Source organism: Coregonus lavaretus, assembly GCF_964263955.1.
Source record: "Coregonus lavaretus genome assembly, chromosome: 12".
Lineage (NCBI taxonomy): Eukaryota > Metazoa > Chordata > Actinopteri > Salmoniformes > Salmonidae > Coregonus > Coregonus lavaretus.
In genome coordinates this window covers 18,639,033-18,651,679 of record NC_139999.1, presented here as the reverse complement: position 1 = coordinate 18,651,679, position 12,647 = coordinate 18,639,033, and positions in this window count along the sequence as shown.

Sequence of the window (12,647 nt, the reverse complement as noted above, 5' to 3'; positions counted from 1 at the left end):
AGTCACTAAACACTACGTAGAAAAACAGAAAACACAATGCTCAGGACATGAAGCTGGAGAAATAAATGTTTATTGTTCACTGTAGGCTAAATGCATGTTGCAAAACAAAAAAAAAACTGTGCATTTAGCACTTGTACAAAAAGACAAAACAGAAATCTTGTGCATTTACATGTAGCACTTGTAAAAACAAACAGAAATCTTATGCGTTTGCCACTTGTGTACAGTAAGCCCATGTAAAAATAAAGTACAAAAATATACAAATAAGTGCATTACTCAGCCACAGCATCATGTCTCCGTACTGGGTCAGGCCACAGGACTTCATCCACATCACAGGCCACATTTTGTCTGGCCAGGCAACGGGGGAAAAAACCCCTGGCATGCCGTATCCAGGCTTGGCATGCCTCCACACCTATGTCACCACAGGCAAGTCCCATGGCTTGCAGGAGATTTACCCTGGTGTAAGGTTGGCGTTCATATACCTTCCACCGCCATGAGGAGAATAATTCCTCAATGGGGTTTAGGAAAGGGGAGTACGGTGGAAGGCAAAGATTGATAAAACCTTGGTTCATATTGTACCACTCTCTAACCTGGAGGGCTCTGTGAAAACTCACATTGTCCCAAACAACAACATAGATGGGATGCTCATCCTGCTGCCCTAACAAAGCATCTCGCATGTGATTGAGGAAAATGAGGAGCTGGTGAGTGTTGTAGGGCCCCAGGTTGGCATGATGGTGGACAACCCCATGATTGCTGATGGCAGCACATAATGTGACATTGCCACCACGCTGCCCAGGAACACCAACAATGGCCCGATGGCCAATCACATTACGGCCTCTCCTTCTCCTTTTGGTGACATTAAACCCAGCTTCATCCATGTAGATGTATTGATGGGGTCTTTCCATTGCATCCAGTTGAAAAACCCTCTGTAGAAATAGATATAGTTTTGTAAGTGATACGGAAAAAGTGATTTAGGCCACTACAGTAAATCACTACTTAGAGTAATCAACATTGAATGTGTCTGGATATATGCCAACCTGTACATACTGGAATCTTTGCTCTTTGACTCGGTCTGAGTTGCGATCAAAGGGCACTCTGTATAGCTGTTTCATGCGCAGTCTGTTGCGCTTGAGGACACGATCAACAGTAGAGAGGCTGACACTGTTGATACCCTCAAAATGTAAATGGTCCTCAATGATCTTCTGCTGAATTTCGCTCAGTTTAATGGCATTGTTCTCACGGACCATATCAACAATTAGGGTCTCTTGGTGTGGGGAGAACATACCTGTCCTCCCACCCCCATGTGGCAGTCTTTCAATTCTACAAAAAGAGAACATGGAGTTACAAAAAATATACATGGAATACTAGGCCTACAAACAGTTAGACCAACCCTCCATTACAATACTACAGTACATTGGTACAGTGATGTACTGAAACATATATTTACTTACAGTATATAGTATGTCATACAGTAATTGCTGTCAACATTTACATACTGTACTATAATGTCAAAAAAAGGTAATTACCTGTTCTCTTCTCTAAATCTTCGGATTATGGTGGACACAGTGAATCTACTGATGTTTGGTTGTACCCTTTGTCCAGCCTCCCTCATGCTCATACCATGGACAAGAACATGGTCAATCACAGTAGCTCTGATTTCATCAGATATTACTGTTCTTTGTCTTCGCTGACCACCTCGACCACCTCGACCTCCTAACACACGAACTCTTCCTCTCAGATTTCTATCCATTGTAGGGCCTCACAAACCAGTGCTCTCTGAACTGGCTTACTGTATATGTTCCCTCACATCATTAGCCACAAGTGTGATCAATTTTGAGTTGTTGTGTTCAAGTGGTGACACCTGTGCTCTAATTGTGTTTGACTTTTGTCACCTGTGCTCACCATTATGCAGCACGGGTGCATCACAATGAAAATGTGTTGGCAAGTTATGTCTAAACAGGTGAAAAGTGCTTATGGTTTTGCCAAAAGAGTGATTGATTCAATCAGTGGGTTCAGGCAACTGAGCATTTGGTTCAGACAATAGGGTTTAGTGTTTTAGCAATTGAGAAAAACTGTAATAGATAAATAAAGACTTTGCAATGCAACCACCGTAATTACATATTCTGTTATAAACTAAATGTACTTACATTAGAAGCTTGAGCTTGGATAGAAGCTCTCTGGCATTGTAGTCGAAAGTGGACATAGCCTACTGTACTAACAACCTAAACAACATTGCGGACTACCTATCCCCTCCCTCTCATGCTCCTCTCCCTGGTGTATGCGTGTGTGTGTGTGGGTGCGTGCGTGCGTGTGTGGGGGAGAGAGAGAGAGAGAGAGAGAGAGAGAGAGAGAGAGAGAGAGAGAGAGAGAGAGAGAGAGAGAGAGAGAGAGAGAGAGAAATAGAGAGGAGGGGGGTGAGATGAGACTTGATTCAGAAACAATAACTATGTGGGATGTAATGCTGCTATCTTAAATCTAACCAAGTCAAACAAGGTAAAACGTTTCACATTTGGAATGCACCCCATTTAGTGACGCCTTGATGATAGACGCCAACCAAGACATCCTGCAGTCACGGCAACTGGGGAATGCTGGGAGCGAGGAGGGTAAGCAGAGGGCATACGGGTGGACAATCGGGCAGAAGGTGGTAGAATATGGACTGGGGGAGAGAGAGATAGGGCCGGCAGTTGCGTTGGGGAACATTCCTCTGTGGCTGTTTCCGAAACCAAGTGTAGATGTGGACATGATTGAGGGCAGGAGAGAATGGGGTGAGGACATGACGGTGTGTGGTCCTCTGTAGCTCAATGTGGTCCTCTGTAGCTCAATTGGTAGAGCATGGCGCTTGTAACGCCAGGGTAGTGGGTTCGATCCCCGGGACCACCCATACGTAAAAATGTATGCGGACATGACTGTAAGTCGCTTTGGATAAAAGCGTCTGCTAAATGGCATATTATTATTATATAGATAATCGGTTTTATTCGTTTTTAAGGATACAGATGGTTCAAAGGATCCAGTCAGTGGAAGGGTGGGGGCTGGGGTGTATATCCCAGATTTCAATGTTAGAGTATATAAGTGGTTAACTGATTATTTGTCAGTGTATGCGGCAGAGTTGATGGCAATGATTTTGAGATCGGTGGACGAGGTGAAACCACTTAGAGTGGTGATCTGCTCTGATTCAGCTGCAGTGTTGAGTAGTGTGAAGACAGGCATGTTGGATAGGGGAGACTTGTTTTTGGAGATGATGGTGCTGTTAATGTGATTGGAGAGGATGGGAGTGGTGGTAAGCTTTTGCTGGGTTCCCGCCCATGTGGGTGGGTGTGGAGTGTAATGAGAAGGCCGATGTGGTGGCTAAGAATGCTGTGAGGAGAGAAGGGGTAGATATTCAGGTCCTGCTGGGCCGCAGGGAAGTCAAGTCCCTGATCCGGGCAAAAGGACTCGATCTTTGGCAAAGGGAGTGGGATGCTAGTAGTTAAGGAATAGGTGGGGATTATGGGATGTAGGAGGAAATTGTGTGGAGTAGACTACGGTTGTGGATGAAAGGGAAACATGAAACAGGTCTGTGTGATGAGTGTTTAGTTGAGGAAACGGTGGAGCATGTGTTGATATCTTGTGAATTGTATGACATAGATAGGGAGAGATTGTGTGAAAGGGTTAGGGAGGCTAGATGGTGTTGGGGTTTGGGGGGAGGAAAGGGGAGGGAAGTGGTGTCTAGGGCTCTATTTCACTTTCTTAAAGAAGCAGGACTAAGGAAGAGAATTTAATGTACAGTGGCTTGCGAAAGTATTCACCCCCCTTGGCATTTTTCCTATTTTGTTGCCTTACAACCTGGAATTATAATGGATTTTTTGGGGTTTGTATCTTTTGATTTACACAACATGCCTACCACTTTGAAGATGCAAAATATTTTTTGTGTGAAACAAACAAAAAATAAGACAAAAGAACAGAAAACTTGAGGCAAACTGCTCCAGCTCTTTCAAGTCGGATGGGTTCCGCTGGTGTACAGCAATCTTTAAGTCATACCACAGATTCTCAATTGGATTGAGGTCTGGGATTTGACTAGGCCATTCCAAGACATTTAAATGTTTCCCCTTAAACCACTCAAGTGTTGCTTTAGCAGTATGCTTAGGGTCAAGAACTTCCCTGTATTTAGCGCCATCCATCATTCCTTCAATTCTGACCAGTTTCCCAGTCCCTGCCGATGAAAAACATCCCCACAGCATGATGCTGCCACCACCATGCTTCACTGTGGGGATGGTGTTCTCAGGGTGATGAAAGGTGTTGGGTTTGCGCCAGACATAGCGTTTTCCTTGATGGCCAAAAAGCTCAGTTTTAGTCTCCTCTGACCAGAGTACCTTCTTCCATATGTTTGGGGAGTCTCCCACATGCCTTTTGGCGAACACCAACGTGTTTCCTTATTTTCCTGGCTTTTTTCTGGCCACTCTTGGCAGGTTTGTTGTGGTGCCATATTATTTCAATTTTTTAATAATGGATTTAATGGTGCTCTGTGGGATGTTCAAAGTTTCAGATAAAAAAATTTATAACCCAACCCTGATTTGTACTTCTCCACAACTTTGTCCCTGACCTGTTTGGAGAGCTCCTTGGTCTTCATGGTGCCGCTTGCTTGGTGGTACCGCTTGCTTAGTGGTGTTGCAGACTGGGGCCTTTCAGAACAGATGTATATATACTGAGATCATGTGACAGATCATGTGACACTTAGATTGTACACAGGTGGACTTTATTTAACTAATTATGTGACTTCTGAAGGTAATTGGTTGCACCAGATCTTATTTAGGGGCTTCATAGCAAAGGGGGTGAATAAATATATGCACGCACCACTTTTCGTTTTTTATTTTTTAGAAATTGTTTTCATTTCACTTCACCAATTTTGACTATTTTGATCTATGTCCTTTACATGAAATCTAAATGAAAATCAATTTAAATTACAGGTTGTAATGCAACAAAATAGGAAAAACGCCAAGGGGGATGAATAGTTTTGCAAGGCACTGTAGTTAGGCCGTGACTGGCCTCACACTCCAGTACAGTACGTGGCGGTGTATGCACCTTGAGATTTGGATGCGATCCGCCAACCCAATCCCAAAGAAGAAGAAGAAAAAGAAGAAGAAATCCCACTCCGTACATTCTATTGTTTTTTTATGAAGAGTATATACCTTATCACGTGTATTTGGGTTATATGAGATTCCCTGTGAGCCTTCATGCTCAAACCCATGCATTGTGATAAATGTAAATTATTTGGTCATGCGTCAAGTGTATGTAGACGGGAGGAGTATTATGTGCCAGCTGAGCCTAAATGCTACAATAGTGGCGATGAACATGCACCCGAATTTCAGAAGTGCAAGAATAAGGGCTGTCCAGAATGTATCCTATCCTGAGGCGTTGAGAAGAGTGGAAGAAAGGATTGAAGTTGAAGAAGTAATGGTAGAATCCGCTGCTCGTTGAGAAGAGTAAGAACGATACGTGCTTTCACGTCAGAGTCTCCAAAAGTCTCCATTTTTTTTTGGAAAATGTGTCGCTAGAGGTGTCTGAATACTTAGCGACAAAGTCACTAAGTTGGCAACACTGAAGGAGGGGGATGGTTGTTTGATTTACTTTTGTATTTTGTCAGGTCCCTGTACAGTAGGTGGCGGCAATACACAAATATGTGTAGTCTGCCATAAGAAGAAAAATGGTTGGTCAGAGTGTTGTTCAACAGTTGAGGGACACTGATATGCTGATTGTGAAAAATGTGGATTTTATTATGTTTATCACACGTGATTAATTGTACTGCACAAACGAACAAAAAGTCAAAGAAACTGGACATAATAGTATCTGCGTCTGAAAGGTTTTTGGGTTTCCAGAATTTTACTACCGAAACATTGCAAAGAATACTGTCCGAAGATGCTCTTCCTTCTCAGGCCTGTAGAGATGGGCGTTGGTAGTTGAATCTGAATAAAGGAGTACATTGAGTTGTGTTTTTGTTTAGTTTTATTTTGTTAAGTATTTGGGCAGATAGCCAAAACAGTAGGTGGTGGCATGCAACTATACGCAGCATATGTTTGCGGACCGCCATAATATTTACATTTTAGTCATTTAGCAGACGCTCTTATCCAGAGCGACTTACAGGTAGTGAGTGCATACTTTTTTTTATATACTGGCCACCCGTCGGAATCGAACCCACAACCCTGGCGTTGCAAACGCCATGCTCTACCAACTGAGCTACATCCCTGCCGGCCATTACCTCCCCTACCCTGGACGACGCTGGGCCAATTGTGCGCCGCCCCATGGGTCTCCCGGTCGCGGCCGGCTACGACAGAGCCTGGATTCGAACCAGGATCTCTAGTGGCACAGCTAGCACTGCGATGCAGTGACTTAGACCACTGAGCCACTCAAAGAAGAAGACCCATTACAGGAGGTGGCAGCAATACACCAATAGGTGTAGTCTGCCATAAAACTTTAAAGAGGCAGGTGTGTTTTGCAATGTCTGGCCCTCCAACTCCTCTTCCAAGCTGTCAGTGGGGTACTAGGGGGTAACTATCCCAATGGGACAACTGCCCTACAGTGAAGCATGGTGGTGGCAGCATCATGCTGTGGTGAAGTGTTTCAGCGGCAGGGGCTGGGAGACTAGTCAGGATCGAGGAAAAGATGAACGGAGCAAAGTACAGACAGATCCTTGAAGAAAACCTGCTCCAGAGCACTCAGGACCTCAGACTGGGGCGAAGGTTCACCTTCCAACAGGACAACGACCCTAAGCACACAGCCAAGACAATGCAGGACTGGCTTCAGGACAAGTCTCTGAATGTCCTTGAGTGGCCCAGCCAGAACCTTGACTTGAACCCGATTGAACATCTCTGGAGAGACCTGAAAATAGCTGTGCAGAGAAGAATGGGAGAAACCCCAAATACAGGTGTGCCAAGCTTGTAGCGTCATACCCAAGAAGACTAGAGGCTGTAATCTCTGCCAAAGGTGCTTCAACAAAGTACAGAGTAAAGGGTCTGAATACTTATGTAAACGTAATATTTCCGTTTTTTATTTTTAATAAATTTGCTAAAATTTCTACAAAACAGTTTTTGCTTTGTCATTATGGGGTATTGTGTGTAGATTGATGAGGAACAAATCAATTTGATCCATTTTAGAATACGTCTCTAACGTAACAAAATGTGGAAAAAGTCCAGGGGTCTGAATACTTTCCGAATGCACTATATTTACAAATTAGAATTGTGCAATAGCAGAGCATAAGAGAGTTGCCACATCAATGTTACACTGAATTAATGTTATATTCCAATGTTATTTAATGTTATTAGTTCTATTCCTACATTCTATATTCCAATGAATCTTTTTTTTTTTTATGAATTAAAACAACTATTGAAAACCTTTTGCTCCTGAATGTAATTTTAAAGATTGATGGGATTTAAAAGCTTGCATTATTTGAATCATATTTAGTGCAATTGTACATAATGGATAATATGGAAAAGGAACAACAAAGAAAGAACAAAGAAAATGTTAAAAAGAGGGACTTTACATCAAATCTCCTCATAGTGTGGATATTAATGGTGACATGTGCAACACCATTTCCCCCCCATATTTGATTTAAATAATAAAAATAAGACAACTAGACTTACCTTTTTAAGTATTACTTACTAAATAATTTCTAAATAAAACAGATGAAATGGATTTCAACACACTTGTGTGAAACCCTATCCCATAATCTTCTACCGGGGTAATCTTTTCTAAAAACAACATTTCATTAAATAACAAAAAAAGTGTAAACTGTAGCCATTTATTTCCCTTTATAGTTTAAGCATGACCTTCATCCACATACCAATTTTTTTCTCCAAATGTTGCTTTTTTGTGTCAGCAAATATACATTGTTCTAGTTACCCCCTAGTACCCTATAGCAAACTTCATATAGCTGCCCTTGTAGTAACTGTGTGTGTGTCTGTAAAGTTATGTAATTAAGCACGTGGAGTAATGAGTAGGATTCTGTGTTTTCACGTGAAAAGTGATTGCTATTGATGAAAACGCTTTATGGATTCCTGGGGCTGGTGCTAGTTGAACTCCTAAGAGTGCAAGGCGGTTGGTAAAGGGGTCGATTGCTGGTGACTGCTGGAGCCGAAGAGTCGGAAATGACTTCGAGTATTGCGGACGAAATGGAGGAAATGGAGAAAAAGTTGGTGAAGCAACAGCTGTGCTGGAATGCGAACAATATGGGTGTCAGTTTTGATGGTATGGAGCGGGAGGATGAGGGTCAAGGACCGGAATGGTCGGTAGTGGAAAGACATAGGAAGAAGAGAGATCATGATACAGAAAGCAATGGAGCGTCTAGTAAAGAAAGCATAAAGAGGGCCAAGGAAGCAAGAGTAATGATGTGTTGGAGTGGAAAGTGGTGATAGTGTTTGATGAGACCACAGGGCCTCACTTACACCCTATTCAACTAACTAATGCCTTAGAGAAAGAGGTAGGTGAAGTGAAATTAGCTTGGTTCAGCAAGAGAAGATTCTGAAAATGGAAAATTCTAATAGGAAGAAGATTAAAAGTCATGTCCCTGGTGCTTATGCTAGATTGAGGGGAGTCATTACTGGGGTCCCAATATCTAGGTCCATAGATTATATTAAAGAAAATGTGAAGTGAGGAATAGTGATTGAGGCCAGAAGGTTGATCAGTAGGAAAGAAGGTCAAAGTGAAAGCCTCAGTGCTGCTGAGGTTTGAGAAGGTTATGCATGGGGAAGTACAGATAGGAATCCTTAGTTTCAATGTTAGAGAGTTTGTCCCATATGCACTGCAGTGTATTAAATGCCAAAGAATGGGACTTGTAGCTGTTCAATGTAAAGGAAGGAAAAGATGTGCCAAGTGTGAAAATGAACATGATTACGGTAAATGTGGGCGCAATGTGAAGGTTAAGTGTTGTAATTGTGGGGGGGGAACATAGTGCAGCATTTGGTTGATGCCAGGTGCAGAGAGAGGCTAGAGAGGCTCAGAGATATAGAATTAGTCATGATGTATCGTATGCAGAGGCTTTAAGACAGATTGGTGGAACTACAGTGTGGAATGATGGAGCTTCAATAGCTGCTCCTGTAGTAAGTGGACCTAATGTCGGGGCTGGTGTTTCTGCTGGTCCTGGCATGGTGTCGAGGCCTGTTCAGAAATCTTGCGGTCATTAATGTGCTGTGTCAAAGGACGCTTTGATAATGAATCAAGTTTACTTCATAGCTTTTATTGGTAAGGTTATCAGTACGACTCGGGGGAGGGTGTGGTAGAAGCTAGTAGGGATATATTTGTTTTGTTTTTTATTTTCATGGTAGTACAGAATTGTTCAGATCATGATTGATCGTACATTCCAGTGTAACAGTACTCTTCTTGCGTTGTGTACAATCAATCATCAACACGAACTCCATCTTGTAACACCAGTCATGGAGCTTTATTCTGATAGGAACAGCACAAAATTGCACGTCATGCAATGCACGACTCACCATCCAACTCTGCACTCACGCACGCTGGTTTGGTGCTTGTGTAACAGGTCAAAGAATTACAGATTTTTGCAACCGTTCATTTTCTATTTTTTATGTTATTTTGTGAGTTGATTTCACCAAAATATTGTATTGTTCAGCATTTCGTGTAGTTTACAGATATTGGGAGAGTTAGTTGTGTAAGTGCGCCCTCTAGAGTGTTGGTTTGGTTATATGCGGAGGGGTCTCATGCTTTTCTCAGTCTGCATTGTACTCGACTGAGAGAGGTATGTGTTCACTTCGGCGTGATATAAACTTGATATACCTGTTAAAACTAAAACGTTTCAGTGCACATAGTAACTTGTATGTATATTATATGATGAGTGTACATACATTTAATCAAGCTGTTTCGTGAATTTAGCTGTTTTAGAGAGTTTGAGAAATTGCTAACTTAGCTAACCTCGTGTTTTGTTTAGCTGTAAGTTAGCAATCGTCATTCTATCCTCTTGTGTTGAAGCCCACGTTGTTCTTTTTATGTTAGGCGGATTCTGGTCGAGGGTAGAGTTTTGAACATTTTCTCTCCTTGATGTTGAACAGGTATGTATTCCCTATATCAGGTTAAAAATATGTGTTCATTTAAAATGTTTTCATGTATTGATTAGTGTTTAATGGCACTGAAAAGCTCAAATGTGAAGGATTACATGTTGCTTCGTGCATATTACTGTATGTATTACCTATTTGAAAGATGGTTTATGTCATGTTGCACAGTATTAATGTAAAGGCTAAAAGCTCAGAGTTTTTGGCAGAGATAACATGCAATATGACACATACATAAGATATACACCAGATGCGATGTTTATTTTCCAATTATGTTGTATTTTATTCCTTGTATTTTTGAATGTGATTATACTAAGTCTGCATTGTACTCGACTGAGAGAGGCGGATTCTGGTCGAGGGTAGAGTTTTGAACATTTTCTCTCCTTGATGTTGAACAGATTGAGAGAGTTGTACACAATAAAGTGCCTTCAAGTACGCCAGTGTCTTGTCTTCAGTGCACCGGAACACAACGCAGTAGTCGGCAACGAGCAGACCGCGCCGGCTACATTGGTGCCGTGACCCGGATATCTTCGCTTCAGATCATCGCCAGGGTGATCGCCGGTGGTTGCTGTGACGAGTAGGAACCTCTTCGGAACGTTGACAAGTATAAGGGCAAACATTAATGTGTAAATTGTAGCTCTTAATTGCTTACCTCAGCTACTTCTATCATTTTACATTTTTTTTTTCATATTCATATGTTCTGGTGATTCACATATCATTACCATAGTCTATTACAACTTTCTATTTAAAGAAAAAAAAATGACTGATCGTAAGGATGCACAGACACCATTTAGTGTTGGAGATGCTGCAGGGGTAAGCCTGGGGAGGGGCAGGTTTATGAGTAGGGTGGAGAGCACGCCGGTTAGGGGTGCTGGTATACTAGGCAGACCTGTACTCTCGTCCACACGCTTACGCACTGATGAATATTCCCCCGCACCACACATGCGTAGCTTAAGAGATGCTCCAGACATTGCAAGCAGCGTTAGTTCAGTGGGCCGCCCTGCATTTTCATACACTCACACCCAAACAGATGAACATTCTCCACGTCAGCCAGTGTCTAGTTCACATGTGAGTTCTGCAGACCTAGGGAGTCTCATCACACAGTTAGCTCATGAAATAGGAGAGAACATTGCTAGCCAATTACAGAGATCTGTTGGTAGTGCAGATAACCAAACCACTCCTACGCCTAGCCTGAACTTAGGATATGGACAGTCTGATTTGAACATGACAGGAGTAAAGTTAGTCATGAAGACAGATGTCAAAGAGCCGCCGTACTTCAGGGGTGATGGAACAGACAAACACACAGTGCATGAGTGGGAAGAGATTATGAGCGTTTACCTGAATAAGAGGGGTGTACACCCGCAAGAGCACTCCCATGAGATAATGTCAAGACTAATGGGAAAGGCTAGAGACATTGTTAAAGTTACCCTGCGCAGTATGCCATCGCTGCAGCCAGCTGAGAACTCCAAGCTCGTCTTTGATATTCTGAAACAACATTTCAGTGAGTTAACCTACTCCTCTATGCCTTTAGCAGATTTCTATAACACACTTCCTCTGGCCGGAGAAAGTCCCATGGACTATTGGATACGCTTGAACAAGGCTGTGGATGTCGCAGATGAGTGTCTGAGAAGGCAGGGGCGAAACATTGAGGACCCTTCTCACGAAGTCACAATGATGCTGGTGAAACACTGTCCCGACCCCGCTCTTGCAAGTGTCCTAAAGTGCAAAACAGCTGAAAAGTGGACAGCAAATGAGATTCAGGAACACCTCGTTGAACATCAGAGAGAGGCTAGAACAATGTGTCAAGCCAAATCTTATCGGCCAAAGAACATTGGTGCACATGCTCAGGCATTAACCACAGAGACAGTCGCTGCTGAAAACCCAACAGACCTTACTGGTTACCCAAAGGCAATGGGGCTTCCATCCTCTCCTCAGACAGAGAGCATCTGCATGCAGTCTCTCATTGGCTTGCTGAACCGTGTGCTAGAGCAGACGGCACACACAACAGCAGTCGTGCCACCAAGCAGGGGGCCAGCAGCCATTGTTCAGAGTAGATGTAAAGTCTGTCAGTCTGCCGAACACTCAACTACTGCACACTGTAGACAGGCGAACCTCTGTATGGGCTGTTACAAGCCCGGCCACTGGAAGAGAGAATGCCAACAGCGCCGGCCAATAATTAACGCTCAGCCACAGTTAGCGCACACACCACCTAACTCTGAGCAAGGTGGAGCCAGTTTAAACTAGATAGCTCACATACGGAAAGGGGATGTGTGAGCGTTGAAGATTCAACCCTTGAAGAAAGTGAAGAATTTAAGGAGATGTATGTCAATGTCTGTAAAGCAATGTCTGATAATTGCACGGTAATTGTTCAGAATATTCACAGAGTTGAGACGTTCAGTGAGTTATTTCACGCACCGGTGACAGTTAATGGCTGTGCTCAGTTGCAAGGGCTCCTCGATACAGGCTCAATGGCCTGCACGATAAGTGAAGAGGCAGAGCAGAGACTACTATCGGATAGCGTCTTGACCCCACATCAAGAACTCTCACAGCATATCATCCTTGTTGGCTGTGGAGGAGTACAAGTGCGCCCCAAGTGCATGTATGACATGGAACTAA